This window comes from Hypanus sabinus, chromosome 14 (genome assembly GCF_030144855.1).
Source record: "Hypanus sabinus isolate sHypSab1 chromosome 14, sHypSab1.hap1, whole genome shotgun sequence".
In the NCBI taxonomy this organism is placed as follows: domain Eukaryota; kingdom Metazoa; phylum Chordata; class Chondrichthyes; order Myliobatiformes; family Dasyatidae; genus Hypanus; species Hypanus sabinus.
In genome coordinates, this window is record NC_082719.1 from 26863095 (window position 1) to 26870742 (window position 7648).

A 7648-nucleotide genomic window follows, 5' to 3' on the forward strand; every position below is an offset into this window, starting at 1 on the left:
TGCCTTTGACGTCACTGAACCCTTGAGAATTTTTGACAATCTGGTTGATGAAAGACAAGGCTAGCTCAATCATTTTATTTGGTCGTCTCTCAGTGGCTGTTCCAAAGAACTGAGCTCATGACGTAGGCTGACACAATGCGACGCACTGGGGGAATGCCACATTTTGACTACAGTATACCATCACGAATCTTTAAAGTATGGTGGTGAATGATAAAAAGCATCTGGGATTACTGAAGTAAAGTTGTGCTGTCATGAAATTTCAGCCATGATCAGGCACAAAGGACAGAATGGCAAAATTCAACACCATCTCAAATCAATGAAGGAGCGTGGAGAAGGATTATCTATCTCTCATAATAGGTGTAGGAATATATTGGGATCGAGCTTTAAATCCGACAAATACCCTTGGCTTTGGGGCTTTGCATTTCCTTTCCATGGTTCATCATTTATGTATTTTGAAGAAAGAAGGATTTTCTGGAAAGGTCGATGGTTTGCTTATCTGGAGAATAGAATGTAGTTTTGATCTCTGTACTTGAAGAAGGTCGTGCTGGCCAAGAAATGAGTACTGAGTAACCTTAAAAGATTCCATCTCTGACTGAGAGAGCTTTAACTAGTAGTTGAGGAATCTTGGCCTGTATCCACTGAAGTATTCACTGTATCCACTGGGCAGAAAACGCTGGTGGGAGTTGTGTACAGGCAACCTAACAGTAGTAGTGAGGTTGGGGATGGCATTAAACAGGAAATTAGAAATGCGTGCAATAAAGGAACAGTAGTTATAATGGGTGACTTCAATCTACATATAGATTGGGTGAACCAAATTGGTAAGGGTGCTGAGCAAGAGGATTTCTTTGATTGTACGCGGGATGGTTTTCTGAACCAACATGTCGAGGAACCAACTAGAGAGCAGGCCATTCTAGATTGGGTATTGAGCAATGAGGAAGAGTTAGTTAGCAATCTTGTTGTGCAAGGCCCCTTGGGTAAGAGTGACCATAATATGGTGGAATTCTTCATTAAGATGGAGAGTGACATAGTTAATTCAGAAACAAAGGTTCTGAACTTAAAAAAGGATAACTTTGAAGGTATGAGATGTGAATTAGCTAAGATAGACTGGGAAATGATACTTGAAGGGTTGACGGTGGATATGCAATGGCAAGCATTTAAAGATCGCATGGATGAACTACAACAATTGTTCATCCCAGTTTGGCAAAAGAATAAACCAGGGAAGGTAGAGCACCCGTGGCTGACAAGGGAAATTAGGGATTGTATCAAGTCCAAAGAAGAAACATATAATTTAGCAAAAAAAAAACAGCACACCAGAGGACTGGGAGAAATTCAGAGACCAGCAGAGGAGGACAAAGGGCTTAATTAGGAAAGGGAAAAAAGATTATGAGAGAAAGCTGGCAGGGAACATAAAAACTTTTATAGATATGTGAAAAGAAAAGGATTGGTCAAGACAAATGTAAGTCCTTTACAGACAGAAACAGGTGAATTGATCATAGGGAACAAAGACATGGCAGACCAATTGAATAACTACTTTGGTTCTGTCTTCACTAAGGAGGACATAAATAATCTTCCGGAAATAGTAAGGGACCAAGGGTCTAGTGAGATGGAGGAACTGAGGGAAATTCATGTTAGTAGGGAAGTGGTGTTAGGTAAATTGAAGGGATTAAAGGCAGATAAATCCCCAGGGCCAGATGGTCTGCATCCCAAAGTGCTTAAGGAAGCAGCCCAAGAAATAGTCGATGCATTAGTGATAATTTTTCAAGACTCCTTAGATTCTGGATTAGTTCCTGAGGATTGGAGGGTGGCTAATGTAACCCCACTTTTTAAAAAAGGAGTGAGAGAGAAACCGGGGAATTATAGACCGATTAGCCTGACATCGGTGGTGGGGAAAATGCTAGAGTTGGTTATCAAAGATGTGATAACAGCACATTTGGAAAGAGGTGAAATCATCGGACAAAGTCAGCATGGATTTGTGAAAGGAAAATCATGTCTGACGAATCTTATAGAATTTCTTGAAGATGTAACTAGTAGAGTGGATGGGGAGAACCAGTGGATGTGGTATATTTGGATTTTTAGAAGCTAGACGGTGGTGTTAGCTGTGAGGAGGATGCTAAGAGGATGTAGGGTGACTTGCATAGGTTAGGTGAGTGGGCAAATTCATGACAGATGCAATTCAATGTGGATAAATGTGAGGTTATCCACTTTGGTTGCAAGAACAGGAAAACAGATTATTATCTGAATGGTGGCCGATTAGGAAAAGGGGAGATGCAACGAGACCTGGGTGTCATTGTACACCAGTCATTGAAGGTGGGCATGCAGGTACAGCAGGCGGTGAAATAGCAAAAGGTATGTTGGCATTCATAGCAAAAGGATTTGAGTACAGGAGCAGGGAGGTTCTACTGCAGTTGTACAAGGCCTTTGTGAGACTGCACCTAGAGTACTGTGTGCAGTTTGGGTCTCCTAATCTGAGGAAAGACATTCTTGCCACAGAAGGAGTACAGAGAAGGTTCACTAGATTGATTCCTGGGATGGCAGGACTTTCATATGAAGAAAGACTGGATCGACTAGGCTTATACTCGCTGGAATTTAGAAGATTGAGGGGGGTTCGTATTGAAACACATAAAATTCTAAAGGGATTGGACAGGCTAGATGCAGGAAGATTGTTTCCGATGTTGGGGAAGTCCAGAATGAGGGGTCACAGATTAAGGATAAAGGACTGAGATGAGGAAAAACTTCTTCACACATAGAGTGGCGAATCTGTGGAATCCTCTGCCACAGGAAACAGTTGAGGCCGGTTCATTGGCTATATTTAAGAGGGAGTTAGATATGGCCCTTGTGGCTAAAGGGATCGGGGGGTATGGAGAGAAAGCAGATACAGGTTCTGAGTTGGATGTTCAGCCATGATCATACTGAATGACGGTGCAGGCTCGAAGGGCCAAATGGCCTACTCCTGCACCGATTTTCTATGTTTCTATGTTTCTATGTCCGGCATGTCTCGGGAAAGGACAACGTCATGGCAGACCCCCTCTCCCGCCCTAACATCCAAGCCCTGTCCCGGGGGTAGAATATGAAGCGCTGGCAGAGGCACAGCAGGCAGACGAGGAGATTCCTAGTTACAGAACCGCAGTCTCTGGTTTGCAGCTCCAGGACCTCCCTGTAGGCACAGGTGAGAGGACCCTATTCTGTGATGTCACCACCGACCAACCCCGCCCCATCGTCCCGGCAGTCTGTCTGCGGCGCATTTTCAACTCCATTCACAACTTAGCACACCCCTCCATCAGGACAACCATCCAGATAGTAGCCAACAGGTTCTTTTGGCACGGACTCCGCAAGCAGGTCAGTGAATGGACCAAAACGTGCATGCACTGCCAAACAGCCAAGGTGCAGTGGCACACCAAAGCCCTGCCGCAGCAGTTCCACCCCACCCACGGGGGTTTCGACCACATTCATGTGGATATCGTGGGCCCCCTGCCAGTGTCGCGAGGAGCGTGGCACCTCCTGACTATTGTGGACCGGTTCACGAGATGGCCAGAGGCGATCCCGCTCACCGTCACCACCTCCGAAACTTGCGCCCGAGCACTGATTGCAACCTGGGTATCTCACTTTGGTGTACCGGCCCACATTACCTCCAACAGAGGCGCCCAGTTCACCTCCAGACTGTGGTCAGCTGTGGACAGTCTGTTGGGAACACAGCTGCACAACACAACTGCCTACAACCCACGGTCAAACAGATTAGTGGAGCATTTCCACCGTCACCTGAAGTCGGCTCTCATGGCCCGCCTCAAAAGGCCTAAGTGGGTGGACGAGCTTCCCTGGGTCCTGCTCGGAATCCGCACAGCGCCCAAAGAGGATCTGCACACCTCGTAGTCCGAGTTGGTGTATGGCACACCCGTGGTTGTCCCAGGAGAGTCCATACCAGCCCAAGGGGGCAAGAGGAAGAACCCGCAGCGGTATTGGGCAGACTACGGGAGAAGCTCAGTAACCTGGCCCCCATACCCATTTCACAGCACGGGCAGAACCCGACCTGCATACCCAAAGACCTGCAAAACTGTAAGTTCGTTTTTGTACAACGGGGCGGACATCGGGCACTGCTACAGCGGCCCTATGAGGGGCTGTTTACAGTGATCAGAAACAACGAGACCACATTTGTGCTGGACATTGGGGGGAAAGAGGTTTTCACAGTGGACCGACTCAAACCGGCCCATGTGGACTTGGTGCAGTCGGTCGAGATTCAGGCACCGCGGTGCAGAGGCAGACCTCCCAAACAGATTCTGACCCAGACTGAGGACATTGGGGGGTGTGTCGTCGGTTCTGCAGGGGGGGTTATGTGGCAACCCACTTCCCAGCGCACTCGAACTGGCTCACAAAGTGGCGCGCGCCGGCATTGAGGCCAGTCCCAAAGAGGGCACCAAGCCTACTTCACCAGTAAGAGGAAAAGCCCACGCGCGGGACGGGACTGTGAATACGCGCCCCCTACAGTATTCCCACCTGGGGAGGGCGGGAACAGGAAGGCTTTAAAGCGAGGCTGCGAAGTTTGAATAAACCTCTTTCATAACTGCAGCTCACCGATTCCATGTCGTTATTTCAGCGCTGCATGTAGCACACCACTACACAACCTTATTTACATTTTTCCTGTAGGGAGGTGTCCTTTCTCCGATTCAGAACCTGAACCCACTGGCCATATTTACTTTGAAACCAATGGCATTATGAGCTCTCGATACAAACTTCCATCACCTGCCCTGTCTCAGCCCCAAAGAACAGGTCAAGTATTGCACACTCTCTCATTGGGATTTTTATACACTGATTAAAGAAACTGTCCTAAACACGTTTGACAAACTCCATTCCATCTAGACCTCCTACAGCCTGGGAGTCACAGTCAAGTATGGAAAATTAAAATCACTTACAACATTATGATTCTAGCAACAGTCTGAGATCTTTCTACAGATACTGTATGTTCCTCTGAATCCTGTGGAATATTGGATGGTCTATAATATAGCCCCATTAATATTGGATGGTACTCTGCACTGGCTCTTTAACCCCTTTCTTCTTCATTACTGTCACCCAGTCTCCAGTGCCCTACACCTTAGGTGTCACATAGAAATCTACAGCACACGATCGGCCCTTCGACACCATGCAACCTACTCTAGAATTTCCCTACCACATAGCCCTCTATTTTTCTACACTCCATGTACCTATCTAAGAGTCTCTTAAAAGACCCTTTTGTATCCACCTCTACCACCTTCACTGGCAGTGTATTCCCCACACCCACCACTCTCTGTGTGAAAAACTTACCCCTGACATCTCCTCTGCACCTACTTCCAAGCACCTTAAAACTATGCCCATTGTGTTAGCCATTTCAGCCCTGGGAAAAAGCCTCTAGCTATTCACACGATCGATGCCTCTCATCATCTTATACACCTCTATCGGGTCACCTCTCACCCTCTGTCGCTCGAAGGAGAAAAGACCAAGTTCACTCAACCTATTCTCATAAGGCTTGCTCCCCAATCCAGGCAGCATCCTTGTAAATCTCCTCAGCTCTCTTTCTAAAGTAACCTCTTTAAATATCCTATCCATCACCCCCTCAGTCTCCCAAAAGATCCAGGGTTCATGCAGTTCCAGCTCCTTAGAAGCTGCAGCTGGATGCACTTCTTGCAGGTGATGCTGTCCGGGCTAAAGCCTCATATAGCCACTCTGTTTGCCCTGTCATATTTTCATCCATTCCTGCCAATCACTTCTGATCACTGATTGGCTGCTGCTAGCCCTATTGTTCCTGACAATTAGTTCCACTCCTGCAGGGAGATTGTGGAGGTCACTGCAGCATTGCAGCAAGAATGTTCTAAAAAAGTTGTTGATGCAATGACATGGCTTTGTTTGCTACTGAGAATGGTCTTGTTGTAGACTTACTGTCTTTTATTATAGCTTGAAAGCTGTCACGGTGCAAACGTAAGGCTGAGACAAATTTGTGTGGGTACTGAAATTTTAGAGGAGTGTTCACAGTTGCTTGCAAGAGATTTAGAGACAACTGATTTGATGAGATCAGTATTGATGGCCGCTGAAGTGAACCTCCAACCTGGAATGAAGAAATTTGTAATTTCTTCATGAGACTTCATCAGGAGTATTATGGGAGGAGGTTAAAACTTAAAAGAAATATTTCTGGCAAGTTTTACCAGAGCTATACCATGAATGAGTAGTTTGTTATATGTGCGAAGTTTCACACTGTGCACAGGGGCTCCCCAGGGTTGCGTGCTCAGTCCACTGCTGTTCACTCTGCTGACCCATGACTGTGCTGCAACACACAGCTCGAACCATATCATCAAGTTCGCCAATGACACGACTGTGGTGGGTCTCATCAGCAATTACGACAAGTCAGCTTATAGAGAGGAGGTGCAGCGGCTAATAGACTGGCGCAGAGCCAACAACCTGTCTCTTAATGTGAACAAAACAAAAGAGATGGTTGTTGACTTCAGGAGGGCACGGAGCGACCACTCCCCACTGAACATTGACGACTCCTCAGTAGAGATCGTAAAGAGCACCAAATTTCTTGTTGTTTACCTGACGGAGAATCTCACCTGGTCCCTTAACACCAGTTCCATAGCAAAGAAAGCCCAGCAGCGTCTCTACTTTTTGAGAAGGCTGAGGAAAGTCCATCTCCCACCCCCCCCATCCTCATCACATTCTACAGAGGTTGTATTGAGAGCATCCTGAGCAGCTGCATCACTGCCTGGTTCAGAAATTGCACCATCTTGGATCACAAGACCCTGCAGCAGATAGTGAGGTCAGCTGAGAAGATCATCGGGGTCTCTCTTCCTGCCATCACGGACATTTACACTACACGCTGCATCCACAAAGGAAGCAGCATTATGAAGGACCCCCTGCACCCCTCACACAAACTCTTCTCCCTCCTGCCATCTGGCTCCAAAGCATTTGGGCTCTCATGTCCAGACAATGTAACACAGGGGTGTCAAACTCATTTTTGGTCACGGGCCAGATTGGGCAAAATGCAGCTTCATGCGGGCCGGATCAGTCAGGCGCGTGCGAACGCAGCTTTCTTTGCCTCCGTTTTTTCAGCCTGTTCTCATGTGTCTCAGTCTCTGCTATAACTACAAAGTGTTTCACTTCACAAATTCCATTTCTTATGAAGAAGACTGCTGAGCAAGCATTATTTTTATGATTGGTATTCTTACAATCATAGACTTCATATCGCCGGGCCATTAATAATTAAAATAATAGATCTATCTAAAATGATCTCACGGGCCGGATATAATTGTACGCCGGGCCAGATATGGCCCAAGGGCCTTGAGATTGACACCTATGATGTAACAGTTCCTTCCCCCAAGCCATCAGACTCCTCAATATCCAAAGCCTGGCCTGACATCTTGCCCTACTGTCCTGTTTATTATTTATTGTAATGTCTGCACTGTTTTTGTGCACTTTATGCAGTCCAGTGTCGGTCTTTAGTCTAGTATAGCTTTCTCTGTTTTTTTTTATTATGTAGTTCAGTCTAGTTTTTGTACTGTGTCATGTAAACCGTGGTCATGAAAAAAGTCTAATTTTTACTATGCACTGTACCAGCAGTTATGGTCGAAATGACAATAAAAGTTGACTTAACTTGACTTGACTTGGTAATAGAGAGGGTTAAGGGTTACTA